The following is a 20,267-nucleotide window of genomic DNA, read 5'->3' as shown; positions in this document are numbered from 1 at the left end:
GTGGTGCATTCACACAGCCTGCTCTCCCTTGGATGCTCTTGAAAGCCCTCACTATCTGCTGCTCCCAGAGATTCTCCAGCAGACTTCCTGCCTGTGATGCACGTGGAACAGAAGCCAGTCCTGTAGCTTAGTGCACTCGGGGTGGGGGGGGGAATGCAGGTATTCAGGTCTCAGCATGGTACACAAATGCAGGCAGAATGCAACCAGAGTGCTCTTTCCTTTGAAGTCCTATGCATCCACAACGGCATCAGCAACTGCAGTCCTCCCTGCACAATTAAAACATCCCATTAAAGTATCTTTTTTTCTATGTTAAAAAGGATTTAGGGTCACTAAATTAAGTGACCAAGAATTAGGAAAGCCAGAAACCTTAATTCAGTCCTCTTGTGCATATGGATGCAACCCTGTACTTAATTATGAAGTCTCTGCAGAACACCAGGCCTCATCTGGAACATCTGAGGTCGTCTGGTGGTGAGCATGTGAGCCTGGATAATTCTGTCTCCTCCTGTGCTCCCATTCAGTTACTGCTTTACTTCTAGGGTCACAGAATCACAGAATTAACAGAGTTGGAAGGGACCTCAAGGCTCAGCCAGTCCCAACCCCCCTGCCATGGGCAGGGACACCTCACACTACAGCAGGTTGCTCACAGCCACATCCAGCCTGGCTGCAAAAACCTCCAGGGATGAGGCTGCCACCACCTCCCTGGGCAACCTGTGCCAGTCTCTCACCACCCTCATGGGGAACAACTTCTTCCTAACATCCAATCTGAATCTCCCCACTTCTAGTTTTGCTCCATCCCCCCCAGTCCTATCACTCCCTGACACTCTCAAAAGTCCCTCCCCAGCTTTCTTGTAGCCCCCTGCAGATCCTGGAAGGCCACAGAAAGGTCTCCTTGGAGCCTTCTCTTCTCCAGACTGCACAACCGCAACTCCCTCAGTCTGTCCTCCTAGCAGAGCAGCTCCAGGCCTCTGCTCATCCTTGTGGCCCTCCTCTGGACACACTCCAGCACATCCCAGCACTCATGTGGAAATTTCTCTTTCCTTGGTCCCTCTGAAACTCCTGTCCTTAGAAAAGCCTTCAGCAGTGAATCAGGTAAAGGGTTTTCCCCAGGGTCACAGAGATTGCTAATTATTCCTTCAAAGTTATTTCTGATTTTGCTCCCAAGGTGAGGGGAAAAAATGAAAAGGAAAACAGAGACAGGAAGAAAGAGAGTGAAAAACAAGAAAGGAAAAGTTTGAAGCAGAAGGGAAATAAGGAACTGAGGTCACTCTTACAATATCATAGAGCTTCCTTCTTACAAAGGATCCACTCACAAATGCCAAGGTTTACAGAGAGAGAGCTGTAGATGACAGCAAATTGAGCTGCCCTGAGGTCCTGGTTTATTTCTTTCCAAAGGATACTGCACTGGCTCAGCAGATGTTCTGGAATGATCTTTCCTTCCATCTGGGACCAAACAACCCTCTCTGCTTCTCTTGGAAGAAGGCCTCACCAGCCAAAGCCATTGCTGCTTCTCTGCACTAGCTATGAGAAGGAGGCTTGTTTTCTGTGGAGACGCCTGAGATGAAATCTGGAGCAAACAAGTTACATGCCTGGAAAGTGACTGTGGGCCTCACCTGCAGCTGTGATGCTACCTTCAAACTGGAATGTGGGTTTGCAAGGTTCTGCAGCAGAGCTCCCAGGAACTGGAGCCAGTGGTGTTTGGGCCACTGCCAGTAAGTCAGCATTATTGCAGTGCACTGAAAGCAGCATTCCCACTTCATGGGGACTTCTAGGCAGGCTCAAGCAATAACTATTCACTTTTTTCATGGTTTGCTTTTCCCCCCCTGGAACAAGAAAATGCCAAGATTTGAGCTAGGAAAGACACTATTTCCTAAATGAGGGGGGTCTCTGAAGGCTCAGCTCACTCAGGGAAATGAACTGCAAGTTTACTTTGCTTGCTACTCAATGTCACCAAGCTTCCATCTTCACAAGAAGCGGCTAAAAATAACTGGCAGTTCCCCTCCTGAGTGCTGCACTCTTTAGAGACTCTCTCACCCTTCCCCATACACCTTCTCTGCAGTCCCTGGCACTTAGAAACCTGATTCCTTACAGAAAATTCAGCTCTTCTGCTTCTTATTTGCTTCCAGGAGTTTTAACACTCTAAAACACCCCCAGTGTCGTGCTGATGGTGCTGAGCGCTGAGCTGTGCTGCACGGTAGAACTGCTGCAGCTTGAATGGGGGAAGAAAGCAGAACTAATTCACTGAAAGTCAGACGTGCCACAGCCCAGTCAAATGGAAGACTCCTCACTGGGAGGACACAGGCTGAGTGTGCAGGCAAGCTCATATTGTGAGGGATTTTCAATGTGTGGCCTTCAGAACCTACCATGCTGTGAGGATTAACTGGTTAAGGTTTGTAAAGTCCTTTGAAGCTTACAGGGCATTAAGTTGCATAAGTGCTAAGCACTATTATTTAATACTGAAGCATTAGAACCAAGCTTTGCAGGACAGCTCATGCTCACCTCGCCAGTCTGAGCCTTTCTGGCTTCAGTGTGGTTGTTGCAAGAGGGAAAACAAGCACAGCTGACCACGAGAGAGTGGAAGTCCTGGTTCCCCTCTCAGACACTGCAGTGAGATACAGCTGCAATGGGGCAGCAGCAAACTTAAATGAAACAGAATCCTGCTGGAATGCAACAGTAGAGCAAAGAAACCTGCACAGAAATGCAGGGCTCCTCAGGGTGCCCTCTCTGCCATCCTTACTTAATTAAGGTCCTGGGGTGTCAGGGAGTGATAGGACTGGGGGGGATGGAGCAAAACTCGAAGTGGGCAGATTCAGATTGGATGTGAGGAAGAAGTTCTTCACCATGAGGGTGGTGAGAGCCTGGCACAGGTTGCCCAGGGAGGTGGTGGAAACCTCATGCCTGGAGGTGTTTGCAGCCAGGCTGGATGTGGCTGTGAGCAACCTGCTGTAGTGTGAGGTGTCCCTGTCCATGGCAGCGGGGTTGGGACTGGCTGAGCCTTGAGGTCCCTTCCAACCCTGACAATTCTATGGTTCTGTGATCAGCCTTCCTCTCCCTTTGTAATGTCAGCTTGCAGCAGCAGAAGTAGTTGCTCTTTCCTTGTGTTTGGTTGGGTATTTTGCTGTTGTCTGGGTTTTTGTGTTGTTGTTTTGTGGTAGCCAAAGCATTTGTGAGTAACATCACAGTGCCAAACAGAAACAAGGTGCCATCGTGTTGTGCCTCCCTATGCTGGAAACAGAACACAGTGCTCCAGGACTGCTGACACCAGGCACTGGAGATGTCAGGCTGGCAAACTGTTGGCCCCTGAGCTGCATCCCAGCACCCTGAAGCCATGAGCCCCTGCTTGGCATGCAGGGAAGCAGAGCTGGATTTATTTACCTTACAAAGACTAATTGTTATTCACTGGCAGTCTCTTTGCAGGACCAGACAGTCAGAGGGAACCTTGCATTGCTTGCCTCTGCAGAAGCACTGCAGGCATGGCACATGGGCAGGCATTTGGAGCACAAACATTGCTCTCTCTGTGGCTGAGAACAGAGCTCTGCTTCTCTGAAGTGTTCTGACATTTGGATAGGAATTGAAGCATATAACAAAACTGCACTGGATGTCCCCAGCAGGAATTACATTCAGCTTCAGAGAGAAGGAAAGGTAAAAGAGGGCAACCAGAGAGTGAAGAGTGTGCTTGGACAATGAACACAGATCCTGGTCCTTGCCTGGGTCAAGGGAGCTGCAGGCCTCCTACTTTTCTTTGGAAAGCACAAACTTTGCCTCTTCTATTAAATTATTTACAATCTGTGTCACAGGAGATCAAATGGTTTGCCACCACCCACTATGGCTTTAGTCATTCCACTTACAGATAGCTTAAAGCAGCCAACACCAGCACGCTGTTTAGCCTGTGGTGGCAAGTTTGGCTCTGTTCACAGGCTCTCTCCACTCTTTTCACCAGTTGTCCCACAAGCTGTGGGGAACAGGAGGTGTTCTGCTTTGGTCAGACTCAGCTCCTCAAGCTGGAAAGTGTTCCTGCAGAGACCAGGGCTTCTCTGATCTCCTCAGGCTGTGTAGGCTCTCCAGTCCCTCAGCTGAGTTTTCTCTCACCTCCACAGATGCTCTCCCACCTCACTGTAGCAGCTTAAAGCAAGAAAATCAACTTCCTTTTCTGTTGTCTCTTCAGCAGCCTTTTCCTTGCATTCCCTTGCTGCCTTCAACTGTTGAGAGAGTCTCAAATCATGCAATGGCAGCTACTGATTGTTCACTTTGGATTCAAATGCTGGGTTGTTCATGCTGTTGCTCGTACCAACAGCAAACCGCTTCACCTGCATTAGTATTCCTGGCGCTTCTTTTGGCAGGAGTGAGACTGGGTTTCTGCAAGGGCAGATGTTTACCAGGTGCAGGACAAATCTAGTTAGAACACAAAAATACAGCAGAGCCTTCCAGTGCCTGAGCTCCTGAGCCTGAAAGGTACAAGGAGTGCCATCAGTTCCACGTGCTCTGCAGCCCACCACACAAGCACTTTGCAAACAGGTGCCTCTGGCTCACTTCTCCTGTGATTTGAGTGTGCTGAGCCAGCCCCAAATACCACCAAACCAGCAATGGCAGCAAATGCTCTGGAATGCTGCTGAAAGCCACTGCCTGCTGCACAGCACAGAAATAACGGAGGGGCATTCCATCAGCCCCTCCGTGCAGCGGACCTTGCGCTGCAAGGCAGGGCAGAAGTTAAAGGCTTACTGAAAACAACTCCAAGCAAAGGGCCTGGAGAGTCACAGAGTCAGTCCAGAGCTGTGGTGTGCCACGGGGAGCTGTGGTGTGCCACACCTTTTGAACATGTCCTAAAGTCTCTCAAACCTTTCCATGAGCATGGGTGACCTTGTTCAGGACAGAGCAAAGTGGATCTTGTGTAGAGAGAGCTGACAGGAAGAAGGGCTTGCAGACCTCATGCTGGTTTGCACTCAGGAGGCAGAGTGCAGCCCTAGGGGGAAGCACACTGTACCTTCTGCTCTGTCCAAGCCCAGGTCTCTCTGACTCCAGCATCTAACTCTTGGCTGAGCAGAATCAGAGCACCCAGCTTGATTTCTGCACCCTGGCCACTGGAGCTGGCTCACTTAGAGCCCAGGCTAAGGAACCTGCACTTCAGGGTACAGACACAAGCACTAAGCTTTCTCTCCAGCTCCTGTGTCACAGCACTGAAGATCAGCTTTACTGAATCCCTGAACAGGAGACTAGGACTTTCCTGTCTTTTTTTTAATGAAGGGATCAGGCTTTTCCAGGAAGGGAATCAAAGAGCTGAACAGTGCAGAGCTGGAATGCAGCTGCCAGGGCAAAGCAGATCTCGTTCTCAAACCACACCACCTATTACTCATGTCTTCAGAAGCCAGCTGAGGACAAGCTCCACGTGCTGCCTTCTGTGAACACCACCCCTAAATGCTTAGATCTCACCACATGGCTGAGCTTTGGCAGATGCCAAGCTGTTGGTGCCCTGAGACAGATGAATACTGAAGGAGCAGAGCTTTCAGGGAGGAGCACTATGGCACCTACAGCAGCCTCCAAGGAGCAACCCCTCTGTGCTCCTTTGTTCAAGGGGCACTGCCCTCTGTCTCACCTGCACTCTGCTCTCTGCCAGAGCAGTGAATTTCTTGCCTTGCCCCATTTTGTGAACTCCCTCTTAAAGCTCCCTGTGGTACCTCAGCCAAAGGTACAACATATAATGTTTGCTATCCAGCAACCACACTTTTACCTTTCACAGCATCACAGAATGCTCTGGCTTGGAAGGGATCTCCCAAGCTCATCCAGTCCAAGCCCCTCTGCACTCAGCAGGGACATCCTCCACTAGATCAGGTTGCCCAGAGCCCTGTCCAGCCTCACCTTGAATATCTCCAGGGATGGGGCCCCAACCACCTCCCTGGACAACCTGTTCCAGTGTTCCAGCACCCTCCTGGTGCAGAGCCTGTTCCTCATGTCCAATCTCAATCTGCTCTGTTCTCATTTCAAACCATTGCCCTGGTGCTGTCCCTGCAGGCCTTTGCAAACAGTCTCTCTGCAGCCTTCCTGTAGCCCTTCAGGTCCTGGCAGGCTGCTATTAGGTCTCCCCAGAGCCTTCTCTTCTGCAGGCTGAACACCCCCAGGTTCCTCAGCCTGGCCTGGTAGCAACAGTGCTCAAGGCCCCTGATCATTCTCATGGCCTCCTCTGGAGCCTCTCCATCAGCTCCACATCCTTCCTGTGTTGAGTTCAGCTGTGCTGTGTTCAAGTTTCATCTCCTCATTTCTGTACAATTATCTGGAAGAACTCCTCAGGTTTCACTCTTTCCAGCCAGCCAGCAGGCAGTGGTTCTCTGCCTCCTTTGATGATGGAAGTCAGGTAGCTGATTACAATGGGAAATTATCTCCCAGTGTGTCTGAGTCACTCTCCATGATGCTGTCAAAGTTGATAACAGCCTCCCTGGGCTGTCCAGGGAACAAGGACTGCTGATTCTATTGCCTTGCCTCTGCCTGCTCTGGTAGTGCCTTGTCATGCTAAAAAGCTTATGGGATGTGGCCTATTTAAAGCAGACAGAACTGGGCTGCTGAAGAGCAGGGCAGAACAGCCCTAATGAAGGCTTTGCTATTTAAAGCACCTCAGAGGCTAATTCAAACCAAGAAAAGGCTTTTAGAAAAGTGGGCTTGATTCTGTTTCCCAGCTTCTCTGCTTGCCTTGGCATGCAGGGGAGCACCAGCATTGCAAGCTGAAGCTGTCTGGAACTGGAACTGGCATGCCTGACAAATCCTTCTGCTGGCCTTTTTGTATTAATGCCCAATGGGTTTGACCATAAGCATGTCATCCCTGCAGGAAAACCAAGAGAGAAGCTTCCCAGAGCTTTGTATGCAGCCAGCCTGGAACTGCTGGGCTCATGGGAGTGGTTTTTCCCCAAGCAGCAGCAGAAATAATCTCTCAGTCACCAGCTGCCATGCTGCAGTGTGCCCTTGTGGCCCAGAAGGCATCCTGATAGAATCATAGAATCAACAAGGTTGGAAAAGACCTCAGAGATCATCAAGTCCAACCTGTCACCCAACCCCTCCTGACTACTAGATCAAATCCTGGGCTGTAGCAGAAGGGGTGTGAAGCTCAGGAAGGTTCTCTCCTCTGGGACACTGTCTGGCAGTCCCTCCTGGGGTCTTACCAACACTTTCTGTAACATCTTGGGATTTATTGAAAGTCCTCAGAGGAACTTTGTTAGTGCTCAAGCTAAGCAGCAAGGCCAACACCTATCACAATGTAGTGCAGAGCCTCAGAGCTCATCTGGTACTTCATCTGCACCTTTAGCCTCCCAAGGTAAGCAAGCCTGGTGCCAGGTGTGTCTCAGCAGCACCTGATGCCATCTGATGCCAGTGACCAGATCCATGAGAGGAAAAGGGCTCCCACACAACCTCTAGACAGAAGCCAGCTCTGCTCTCTCAGGCTTCATGACATGCTGCAAAAGAGCAGACACAGAAAGCTAATTGTATCCTGGGCTGCAGCAAGAGAAGTGTGGCCAGCAGGGTCAGGGAAGGGATTCTGCCCCTCTGCTCCACTCTGCTGAGACCACACCTGGAGCTCTGGGGCTAGTTATGGAGACCCTAGTACAGGAAGGGTCTGGAGGTGCTGGAAGGTGTCCAGAGAAGGGCCATGAGGATGAGCAGAGGGCTGGAGCTGCTCTGCTAGGAGGACAGACTGAGGGAGTTGGGGTTGTGCAGTCTGGAGAAGAGAAAGCTCTGAGGGAACCTTGTGGTGGCCTTCCAGGATCTGAAGGGTGCTACAAGAAAGCTGGGGAGGGACTTTTGAGGGTGTCAGGGAGTGATAGGACTGGGGGTGGATGTGGCTGTGAGCAACCTGCTGTGGTGTGAGGTTCCCTGCCCATGGGAGGGGGGTTGGAGCTGGCTGAGCCTTGAGGTCCCTTCCAGCTCTGACAGTTCTGTGATTTTGTGATGCATTCTAAAGTCATAAACCCCTTTAGCTTCTCTCCTGGATCCCAGCCAGTGCAAGCAGAAAACCCTCTCCCTCAGCTGCTGTAGAGTCCTTGCCTCCTTAATGCCTTTTGCTTCTCACCTACATGGGAAGTTGGCTGGGCAGCATCAGGAGCTCAGGCTGCAGGGGAGATGTGCAGGAGTGCCAGCCAAACCCAGTGCTGCAGAGCCACTTGGTCACCACTGCTCTGGATGTCCCAGAACACTGGCTGGGGCCACAGAGCTGCTTCAGGCCTGTGCTGGGCATTAACACTTCAGTGTCTGAGCTAAAAAGCAAAGCACATGAAAAACAGAGCATCTCCTTTCCCTCCAGGGGTACAGGGCCCAATGCCACTCTGCTTTTGCCCCTCTCTGACCTTCAGGGGGGTCACTGCTAAGCATTTTGTTGGCAGGCCTACAAGGGCCAGCCCTGAACTCTGGTGATACTCCAGGCTGGAGCCAGACTGAGCTTGTTCCATGACATCTGTGTGTCTGTGTGCTGCACCTCTAAACAGGCCTGGCTTTGAGAAGATGTTTGACCACCAAGAAGGCAGCTAAGATCCAGCTGGGCCTCACAGCTCAGGCTCTGCTCCAGCTCAAAGCATCTGCTCTGCTCAGCTGAGCTGTCCCTCGAAGCAGAACATCTGTACTCCTGTGCCAGGCATCTCAACAAGAGCACTTGCACAGATCCACTGCAAGCCAGGCCAGCAGTGAACAGCAGAGACAACTGCAAGGCATCTTTCCACCCAGCTCCCTGCTCTCACACTCTGACACACACATCCTTGAAAAACAAGTAGCCTCAGACTACCTCAGGAGCTTCAACTCTTCCTTCAGGCTGTGTCTAGACTCAGTGGACACCACCAGCAGTCTCCTGGCCTCTCTCAGGAATGTGTATGCCACAAAATGTCTGCTTCCTCCCACAGAGCCAAGAAAAACTCCCCAGTGCAAGTGAGGAGCTCACAACTTGCAGGTAAACACAGTGCCAGGCTTCAGCAGGCTGCCACTGAAGAAGTGGGCAAGAGATAGCAGATTGCTTCTGGCTGATGTCAAGCAACACTGCCAGCAGCTGCCCTGCAGCCCTGGGCTGTAGATCACAAGGCCACATCTAGAGAGCAGAGGAAAATTCTGTATCCCAAAGTCCCAACACATCAGCAGACACTTTGCTGCTTCCTGTATGTTGAAGCACTGAGGAAGGCACAGCACTGAACTCTGCCAATTTAGATCTGCCCTGCTCCTCTTCAAACCCCCTGCAGCCACAGCTGCCAGTGCTGGAGGAACAGCTACCAGCTTCAAAGGACTCAAACACTGCACTCATGACCTGAGCTCTCTGATGAATGACTGGAACCATAGAGTGGTCCAGGCCAGAAGGGTCCTCCAAAGCTCATCCACTCTGACCTCCCTGCATTCAGCAGGACATCCTCTACTAGAGCAGGCTGCCCAGAGCCCTGTCCAGCCTCACCTTGAATATCTCCAGGGAAGGGGCTGCAACCACCTCCCTGGGCAACCTCTTCCAGTGTTCCACAATTCTCATGGTGCAGAAACTGTTCCTAACATTCAATCTCAATCTGCTCTTCTCCAGCTTAAAGCCATTGTCCCTGGTGCTGTCCCTGCAGGCCTTTGCAAACAGTCTCTCTGCAGCCTTCTTGCAGCCCCCTTCAGGTCCTGGCAGGCTGCTATTTAGGTCTCCCTGGAGCCTTCTCTTCTCCAGGCTGAACACCCCCAGCTCCCTCAGCCTGGCCTCATAGCAGAGCTGCTCCAGCCCCCTGATCATTCTCATGGCCTCCTCTGGAGCCTCTCCATCAGGTTCATGTCCATCCTGTGTTGAGGGCTCCAGAGCTGCACACAGCACTGCAGGTGAGGCCTCACCAGACCAGAGCAAAGTGGCAGCATCACCTCTCTGGCTCTGCTGGCAATACTGCTTTGGATGTAGCTCAGGCTGCCCTTGGCCTTCTGTGCCTGCTCCTGTCCAGCTTCTCATCCCCCAGCATCCCCAAGTCCTTCTCCTCAGGGCTGCTTTCTGTCACCTCCTCCCCCAGTCAGTATTGGTAGTGAGGATTGTTCCAGCCCAGGTGCAGAACCCTGCACTTGCTCTTGTGGCTCACCTGGGTACCACCTCTGCAGCTTGTCCAGGTGCCTCTGGATGCCATCCTGTCCCTCTGGTGTATCAAGAACACCGCACAGCTTGTTGCCATCTGCACACTGCTGCTGGTGCACTCAATCCAACTGTCTGTGCCATTGGTAAAAACATGAACCAGCACAGGTCCCAGTACAGACCCTGAGGGACACCACTGTCACTGCTCTCCATCTGCACTCGAAGCCACTGAGCACTACCCTCTGCATGTGACCACCCAGCCAATTCCTTATCCACTGAACAGTCCACCCAGCAAACCTGTATCCCTCCAAGGGGGTGAGCAGGATGACACCTGCTGCAGTGTGAGGTGTCCCTGCCCATGGCAGGGGGGTTGGGACTGGCTGAGCCTTAAGGTCCCTTCCAGCCCTGACAGTTCTGTGGTTCCATAATGCTGTGGGGGACTGTGCCAAAGGCCAGATAGATCCCATGCATTGAACACTGCTGTCCCAGAGTGGCTCACCTGCATGAAGACTGAGATGGCTGCACCCTGCAGAAACACCACTGATGGAGTGAGGCATGGCAGTGAACAAGCATCTCCTGTTAGAGCCCCTGGAGGCAGCTGGCTGTCAGCAGGGCCGGTGGGCAGCTCCTCCAGGAGTTCTCTTCAGTGTGCTGCAAAACAGAAATGCTGCTGTGAGGAGCCAGTGAAAGCACTGTGAAGGGGAGTCAGCAGACCCAGAGCTGCAGGTGATTTGCACTGGGGAGCAGCTGGGGATCTTTCTGGAGAGGACCACTGCTGCCTTACCAAGGCAAGAGAGGATTCCTGCAGAACAGCTCCAACCACAGCCATCTCAGAGCCACTGGCTCTGCCACTGCAGTGATTCTCCCACACAGGCTGTGCAAGCACCCAGCATTCTACTCAAGTTACATAACATTCCCCTCAGATGTCAGCCCTGAAGAGATTTCAAGGGAAGAGAGGGAGGTTTGCAGGGTGAAGCATGCTCTGCCTCCTGGCCTTCCCTGGCTGTGCTGCTTGGCCTCAGGACTCGCTGCTCTGCTCTCAGCTAGGCTGCAGGCTGTACCTACTTTAATAACAGCAAATCAGTCTCCTGGAATGGAGCTATCCAAGCACCTCAACATTATCTAGGGGCAATACAGGCCCCTAAGGCCCCCAAACAGACAGAATAAATGAGACCTGATGTCTGCTGTTTCCATGAGTGATCTTGCACAGACAGCACCTGAAGCCTGCTCAGCCCCCACTGTGACCCAGAGAGAGGGGCACTGACAACCATGGCTCTGGGACATGCCCTTCCACGGCTTCTGGCCCACCTTCCACTGCTTCTGTTCCACTTAGGGACTAATTAAGAAGCTACCTTCCAAACAAAGAAGACTAGAGGTGACCCACAGGCATTTGGCCTCAGCCATAACACCTAATACGAATCACACCAATCCATGTTCTGAGCTGTGGCTCAATAAATGCTGCTGGTGCTGACCTGATGCCACTTCAAAAGACCCAGAGTTCCACGGCAAAGGAATGCCAAGAATCCTAGAATGGCTCAGGCTGGAAGGGAGCTCAGAGCTCAGCTCCTCCAACCTCCACACCATGCCCAGGGACACCTCTCAGCTACACTCAGCTGCTCAGGGCTTCATCCAGCCTGGCCTTCAGCACCCCCAGGCAGGAGGCAGCCACAGCCTCCCTGGGCAGCCTGGGACAGAGTCTCAGCAGCCTCCTGCTGAACAACTTCTTCCTCAGCTCCACTCTAACCCTGCTCTGCCTCAGCTTCAAACCATTCCCCCTTGGCCTGTCTGCAGACAGCCTGAGGGGAAGTCCCTCTGCAGCCTTCCTGCAGGATCCCTTCAGGTCCTGGCAGGCAGCTCTGAGGTCCCCCCCAGAGTCTTCTCCTCTCCAGGCTGAACACCCCCAGCTCCCTCAGCCTGTGCTCCCAGCAGAGCTGCTCCAGCCCTTGGAGCATCTTTGTGGCCTCCTCTGGGCTCTCTCCAGCATCTCTGTGTCCTCATCCTGCTGGGGACACCAGAGCTGGAGGCAGGATTGGGGGTGAGGTCTGAGCAGGGCAGAGCCAAGGGGCAGGATCCCCTCCCTGCCTGCTGGGCTGCAGGAGGGCACTGCCAGCTCCTTACAACATGTCATCACAACATTTCATTGCTCTCCCTTTAAGTTTAAGGTCAGGAAGAGCCCTTTTGGCAGCCTGTCCCTGGCCATGTGTACCACCACAGCTAGCAGATGGCCTAGCCTAGAGGAGCCTGCTGCAGCACTTCCTTTCTGCTGAGTATTGAACTGCCCCCAAGGCTCAGGATTTCATTCTGCCAGGATTTGGTTCTGCAGCAGCAGACTTTGCTGCTTCTCAGTCAGGCAGGGAGGGACATTCTTTCAAAGGGCAGGGCTGTGGCTCCTGAGTCTGTGCTCTGATCTGGAATGATGGCATTGCTGGGCTGCAGGGCACCACCTTCCCAAATTAGCTTACAGTCTCCTGGCAACCAAACTGCTCTCACTGGAGCACCAAAGAGCCTTCTGCAGTGGCCTGACAGGGTAGCTGATACTAATTCTCTGTGTTTCTGCCTGGAATTTGGAGCACTGGAAATACTCTAACTGCTTCCCAATCTTTTCCCTGTCTTTATTTGCCTTGCAGAAGAAATGGCTAAAAGTGTTGCACACTTCCCACTGCACTGTAACACAGGGGAACATCTCTTCCTGCTCTGGCTCTGGACCAAGGGATGTGGAATAATATCTCTAATTGCCTACACTCCTAACTGCAGTGAGCTTCTCAGGCTGCCACAACACAGGATGAGCCTTGCTCTTTGCTCCACCACTTGCCTCCAAACTGCCATCCATTGCATGCCCAGGTTTGCTTTATGCAGTGCCCACAGATGTTACTCTCACCCAGCTGACCAGGATCTCCAGGCTGTTGGGAAGACAGCACAGCAGCTCTGGAGAGGAGCTGGCAGCACAGACACAGCTGGCCAGGATCTCCAGGCTGTTGGAAGGACAGCACAGCAGCTCTGGAGAGGACCTGGCAGCTCAACACAGCTGGTGATAATAACAGGAAGATTAAGCCCAGGAGAGGAGGAGGAGGAGGGCAGCCTCTGAAAGGCTGCTGGATTTTCAGCTGGTCACCTTAGATCCCTCTCTGTGCTGCATCTTCCTAACCACCACCAGCTGGTGTTAGTAAACAGGCAAAGGACATAGAAGCCTTGCTGCTGCTGCTCAGTCTTGGAGCACAGATCAAACTGGGGAGTATGGCAGCAGTGTTTAGTCACATCATTTGGTTTCATTGCCAGGAATCAAGACTCCTGGCTTTTTAATGACCTAGAACCACAGCACTGTCAGGGTTGGAAGGGGCCTCAAGGATCAGCCAGTCCCAACCCCCCTGCCATGGGCAGGGACACCTCACACTACAGCAGGTTGCTCACAGCCACATCCAGCCTGGCTGCAAACACCTCCAGGCAGGAGGCTGCCACCACCTCCCTGGGCAACCTGTGCCAGGCTCTCACCTCTAACCCCAGAAGCCTGCAGTTCCAGGGCTTTTCTTGTGCTGGCAAAAAGAGGGGAACTGCAAAAGTGCTCCTGCAACAGAAAATGTAAAGAGAGGCACAAACAGGCAAGCTGCACAAGGCCCTGGGAAGCTGGGCAACAGCCAGGGTGACTGGAACTGAGCAACCAGTTACACAGCTTTCTGAGGGCAGCTCTGCAGAGTTCACCCCTTGAGGCTGTGCCATGCATCACAGCAGCCAGGGACAACGTGCTGGGGATCAGAAGGAAATGCTCAGCATCAGTATTAAACCTTTCTCTCTCTTTATCCCTCATGGATACAAATAACAGCAGCTCCTGAGGCTGACTGCAGAGCCCTGCCAAAGGGCCATTCACACTTTCCAACAGTGCTGCTAATGCAGAAGACATCAACATCTACTGCTAAGTAACTGGGGGTACATCAGCTGAAAGCACAATGCTCTGTGCCAGAGCAGAGACACAGCAACACAGGGCTCAGAGTGGGACACAACTGAAGAGGTGATTGCACAGACATTTGCCATACAGCAAATCCACTAAGGGGCCCAGAAGGGTATTTGTATCACTCAGCATGAGCTGAGCTTCCTCTGCTCTGACAGGAGAAGGAGCTGGCAAGCCACATGCAAATCCTGAGGGCCTCTGCAAGCCCAGCTCTTCTGAGGGCCCTGCAAGCTGACTGGAAGCTTCAGCAGCTCTCAGACCCTTGGCTTGCAACGGGAGGAAGGAGCTCTCAGCCTGATCACCTGCCTCAGTTCCCCAGCAATCCGATCTGGAGCACTAAGGACAGCTCCAAGGATCACTTTGTGCACAGAAAATGTGAAGCTCTGCTCTTATATTAATTTCAACAGGGCTGGCATTAAGCACAACCAATGACACTGGTGAGGCACAGCCACTGGTACCTGAGGAGTCCATCCCCTGTGCATCACACAAATGCAGCTGAGGCTCTCCCCTGTGCATCACACAAATGCAGCTGAGGCTCTCCCCTGTGCATCACACAAATGCAGCTGAGGCTCTCTTCACAGTGCTCAAAGGTTGGATGGGTCTGGGTGAGGCTGCACACCCACACAAGCAGGGTCAAACGTGCCAGGCTCTGTGTTCCTACTGCCAGGCTATGAAGAGGAGCAGGAGGAAGCAGGCAGCTGACAGGGCAGCATGAGATGCCAGTGGCCATCCCCTGGATCCTCTGAGGGCAAGGCAGCAGTTTGCCAGCCAGAGCATGCTGGCCTGGATGGCCAGCCAAAGGCTCCTGAGGGAGCTGAGCTCAGCTGAAAGCATGCCAGGCTTGCTGCACTGCTCACTGGGCTCTGCTGCAAGAGAGAGCTGCTGCTGGGCTGCAGCCTGAGCTTGCCCTTGCAGCAGGGGCTCCAGCCAGCATGCCTGCTGCTGCCACCACCGACTGTGGGGATGCAACCAAAGACCTGGCCGGCAGGCGTGGCCAGCAGGTGTCCACACCACAGGGACAGAGAGCAGCTCAGGAGAGCTCTCCAGCAGCCTGCCTGTGGGCAGACAACACAGCAGGCAGTGGGGCTGGGCTCACACACTGGCTCAGGACCTGCATTTCCAGCATGCTAGGGGAACAGAATGAGCTTCATTTCCCCAGGAAGATCTTCCAGCTGAGGCAGCCACAAAGGTAAATAAGCTCATCTGTAGCTGTCTTTGTTATGGGATGGGATGGGATGGGATGGGATGGGATGGGATGGGATGGAATGGAATGGAATGGAATGGAATGGAATGGAATGGAATGGGTTGGAAGAGACCTTGGAGATCTTCCAGTCCAACCTATTACCCAACACCATCTGATCAACTAAACCATGGCACCCAGCACCCCATCCAGTCTCCTCCTAAACACCTCCAGGGATGGGGCCTCCAGCACCTCCCTGGGCAGCCCCATGTGGCAGGTTCCCCAGCTTCCCCTGCTTACTGCCCAGGGGCTTGGACAAGATGACCTGCAGAGGCCCCTTGCAACCCAGAGCATTCTGTGATTCCAATTCCCTTCTATCTGCAAAACTGCCACTTGGAGAAAGAGATTCATGCCTTGGGCACCCAGCCCTTGGAAAGCCCCACAAGGCCATTGGAAAGCCAAGGCAAGCTGCTCTGACCTTCCAGTAGTAGCTCAAAGTGACTCTGGAGAGACGATGCTGCAGCCATCCAGTACCTGTAGCTGTCAGGGCAGCAGCTGCCTCGGGGCAAATGCCCAGCAGAGAGCTTGTTGTCCACCACTATCACTACAGACTCCTCATGGGAGAGTCAGCTGGCCACTCACCAGCCTGCCCTTTCTTGGTGCTCTTCCCAGGAGAGTTTCTCTGCTGCCTTTGAGAGAGCAATGCAGCCCCAGCCCCAGATCAGGAGGGACTTCTTCAGTGGCATCTTTGTACATCATTTATTTATTGATTGACCCAGCACAGAACTGTTACAGAATCACAGAACCAAAGAATGTATCTGGTTGGAAGAGACCTCAGAGATGATTCAGGCTGTGGGTGATGGATTTCACAGAGCAAGGACAAAAGGATGGCACTCTTCCCCCAGGACATGCCTCAGCAAGCTAGCTGAAATCACCCAGCAGTGAGCTCAGCCCCGTGGCACACACTGCCCCTTCACAGCTGGCAAGCAGCTGCCCAGCCATGCAGCTGCCTTCCACTGCCCCAGCTCCTGCCACTCAGCTTCTCAGTCTACTGTCCTCCTAGTGAGTGACTGCTCCCTCTAGGAGTCAGGAGGTCTGGGGTGACAGGTTGGACTTGATGATCTTTGAGGTCTTTGCCAACCTTGGAGATTCTGTGACTCTATTCTATGAACTTCAGCACAGAAGAGCAGCTGTGCTGACACAGGGCACAGCCACCAATTACTGCAAGCACAACAGGGAGCAGAGAGCACAAGGGCGGGCAGGGAGCTGCTGAGAGAGTCCAGCACAGAACCCCAGAGCTGCTGCAGGCAGTGGAACATCTCCCTGGGAGCATAGGCTGAGGGAGCTGGGGCTTGGAGCACAGGAGCCTGAGGGCTGCCCTCAGTGCTGGGGATCAAGATGTGCAGGGCTGGAGCCAGGCTCTGCTCAGGGATGGCCAAGCACAGCACAAGGGGCACTGGGGGCAAGCTGGAGCAGAGGAGGTGCCAGGAGAACAGAAGGGAAACTTTGTCCCTGTGAGGGTGGCAGAGCCTGGAGCAGGCTGCCCAGAGAGGTTGTGGAGTCTCCTCTGGAGCCTTTCCAGCCCCCCCTGTATGTGTTCTGGGTGCCCTGCTCTGGCAGGGGGTCAGAGTGGCTGCTCTCTGGAGGTCCCTTCCAAGCCCTCACAGTCTGTGCTGTGAGTCCCAGGAGCTGCCTAGCCTGCTGACAGCTTCCCCAGGCCAAGGCCCCACAAGCAGCGGCAGCCTCCCCGTGGCCCCTGCGCTGCCGCTGGGCCTTGCCTGGCAGCTCAGCCCTCTGAGCGCCCAACCGAGCCAGCGGGAGGCAGGGCAAAAAGCTTGCTGGGGGTTCACAGGCTTTGATGTCAGCTCACATGCTTTAGCTTGACCTAACCAACTGCTGTGTGTAGCCCAGCTGGGGGCTTCTGAGCAAGGCTGAGAGTCCTGCAATGGAGGAAGGGCCCTAAGAAGGGGCTGCAGCCACAGGAGGCAGCTGGTGGCAGCAGGGACACAGAATGGCATCAGCACATGCAACGATACCTGATTAACTCTTGCCTAGAGACCACCACTGCTTATTTGTTAGCATTAGCTTTTAATTACTATCTATTAGTTCCCCTCTGTGAGTGCTGTGCTGCCCATCTCAGATGGGATTTTCCACCACAGTGCCTCTGATCTTCAGAGGTTTCCTGTAACCCAAGAAGAAGAATCAGAGCACACAGGATGAGATCCTGACTGCTCATTCCAGAGCAAGGACAGGACTTTGCCTTTGCCTGAATGGCAGCTCCTCAACTGCCAGACACAGCCTGCAGGAGCAGGGAGTGGATGCCAGCCAGGGCTGCATCAAAAGCTGTGTGAGCAGCAGCACAGGGAGGGGATTCTGCCCCTCAGCTCTGCTCTGCTCAGCCCCCACCTGCAGCACTGCCTCCAGCTCTGGGCCCCCAGCACAAGACGAACCTGGAGCTGCTGCAGAGGCTCCAGAGGAGGCCACCAAGATCAGAGGGCTGAAGAACCTCTGCTGTGGGTACAGGCTGGGAGAGTTGGAGCTGTTCAGCCTGGAGAAGAGAAGGCTCCAGGGAGACCTCAGAGCAGCTTCCAGTACTGGAAGGGGCTCCAGGAGAGATGGGGAGGGACTTTTTATAAGGGCTTGTGGTGCCAGGACAAGAGGGAATGGATTGAAGCTTGAGGAGGGCAGATTGAGACTGGAGAAAGGGAGGCACTCTGGAGAATGAGGGTGGGGAGACACTGGCACAGGCTGCCCAGGGAGGCTGGGGCTGCCCCTCCCTGGAGGTGTTCAGGGCCAGGATGGATGAGGCCTTGAGCAATGTGCTGTAGTGGGAGGTGTCCCTGCCCATGGTAGGGAGGGTGGAACTTGATGATCTTCAAGGTCCCCTCCAAGCCACTCTGAATCTCTGTTAGCAAGCCTCCCCAGCTTCCTTGGCTCCATCCTTAGCTGCCAGCTGCATGATGGGCAGAGGCTGCAGTAGGCAAGCAGGGATCTCACACAAGCCTCCCAGCATGGATGGAATTCTGACCAGCCACACACACAGTATTGCCTTCCACTCTGCTGTGGACACAGAAAGGACATCCTGTGGTGCAAGAGATGCCAAAAAGACAGCAGCAATTCCCTTCTTTGCTACCTGTGTCACCCTGCTCTCAGGAGTCCTGCTGGAACTGTGATTCCATGACTGGGTTTGCACACAGCCACACTAAGCTGGCAGGGGAGGCAGCAGGACAATCTAATTCTTCTTTGGGTACCACTGAGGGAGTCAAAGTCTGCTGCTTCCTCTTCCTTACAATGAGAAGCAGGCAGACCGTGGCCATCCTGAAGCACAGCAGCAAGGTTGCCACTGTACAGCAGCAGGATGCTGAAGTGTTCCAGAAAGCATCATCTGCACCCCACACATCAACCACTGCTCCACCCTGGGCTGTGGCTCCCCTCAAGGAGCCATGCCTGGAGTTTGCAGGTCACTGGTGATGGGAAGGATAAACAGAGGTGACATTAGCCACCCACACACTCCTCCCAAGCTACTAGGCAATGTGTTATCAGGACCCAGACTGCAAGCTAGTAACCTGCTGCCCAGGAGGGCAGAGCACCTTGGATAAGCTTGGTAACAACTTGCAGCTGGGGCTCTCACCCTCCCAGTAACCATGGCCTTCCCACCAGTCACTGACAGCCACTGACAGCAATCACGCTGGCCACTGGCCTGCTGCTCCTCCTCACAGCCTTGCAGGCTGATGTTCCCTAAGAGATGAGACTACCAGAGAAGCCAAAGGACCCAATTAAGATCAAGGCACAGAGCAAACACATCCTGGCCTGAAGGAGGCAGACACCAAACAAGGGGAGAGGCTTGAGGAGGGGGGACAAAAGAAAGGCATCCCCCAGTGCTTACCACTGGCACAGGAAAAGACTGCAACATGTCCACACCTGCTGCTGGGGAATCACAGAAGGACAGAGGTTGGAAGGGACCTCCAGACAGGGAATGGAATGGAATGGAATGGAATGGAATGGAATGGAATGGAATGGAATGGAATGGAATGGAATGGAATGGAATGGACCAGGTTGGAAAAGACCACAGAGCTAATCCAGTCCAACCTATCACCCAACACCATCTGATCAACTCAACCATGGCACCAAGTGCCTCATCCAGGCTCTTCCTAAACGCCTCCAGGGATGGTGACTCCACCACCTCCCTGGGCAGCACATCCCAATGGCCAATCTCTCTTGCTGGGAAGAATTTCTTCCTAGCATCCAACCTAAACCTCCCCTGGCACAGCTTGAGACTGTGTCCTCTTGTTCAGGTGCTGGTTGCCTGGGAAAAGAGACCAACCCCCACCTGGCTACAACCTCCCTTCAGGGAGTTGGAGAGAGCAAGAAGGTCTCCCCTGAGCCTCCTCTTCTCCAGGATAAGCAACCCCAGCTCCCTCAGCCTCTCCTCACAGGGCTGTGCTCCAGACCCCTCCCCAGCTTTGTTGCCCTTCTCTGGACACCTTCCAGCATCTCAACATCTTTCCTAAACTGAGGGGCCCAGAACTGGACACAGGACTCAAGGTGTGGCCTAACCAGTGCAGTGTACAGGGGCAGAATGACCTCCCTGTTCCTGCTGGCCACACTGTTCCTGATGCAGGCCAGGATGCCATTGGCCCTCTTGGCTGCCTGGGCACACTGCAGGCTCATGTTCAGCCTACCATCAACCAGCTCCCCCAGGTCCCTCTCTGCCTGACTGCTCTCCAGCCACTCTGACCCCAGCCTGTAGCTCTGCATGGGGTTGTTGTGGCCAATGTGCAGAACCCAGCACTTGGATGTGTTCAGTCTCATGCCCTTGGACTCTGCCCCTCTGTCCAGCCTGGCAAGGTCCCTCTGCATCATCCAGTCCAAGCCCCCTGCCAGAGCAGGCTCATCCCTGCCATCACTCATTACAACAGAAGCATTCCAAAGCTGAGGGGTTTGCCCTGTGCAATATTGGTTCATTTGTTTCTCTCAAATCTGGGGTGCATCCCAGTTTTGCTCTGGCACAGTGCTGCCCTGGCCCAAGCACAGCAACAGACAAAGGAGTTTATTGAAGACATCTTCAACAGAACATAAAACAGCACACTGGGAAGGTATTTATAGAT

This window comes from Dryobates pubescens, chromosome 1, assembly GCF_014839835.1.
Source record: "Dryobates pubescens isolate bDryPub1 chromosome 1, bDryPub1.pri, whole genome shotgun sequence".
Taxonomy (NCBI): domain Eukaryota; kingdom Metazoa; phylum Chordata; class Aves; order Piciformes; family Picidae; genus Dryobates; species Dryobates pubescens.
This window is presented reverse-complemented; position numbering follows the sequence as displayed.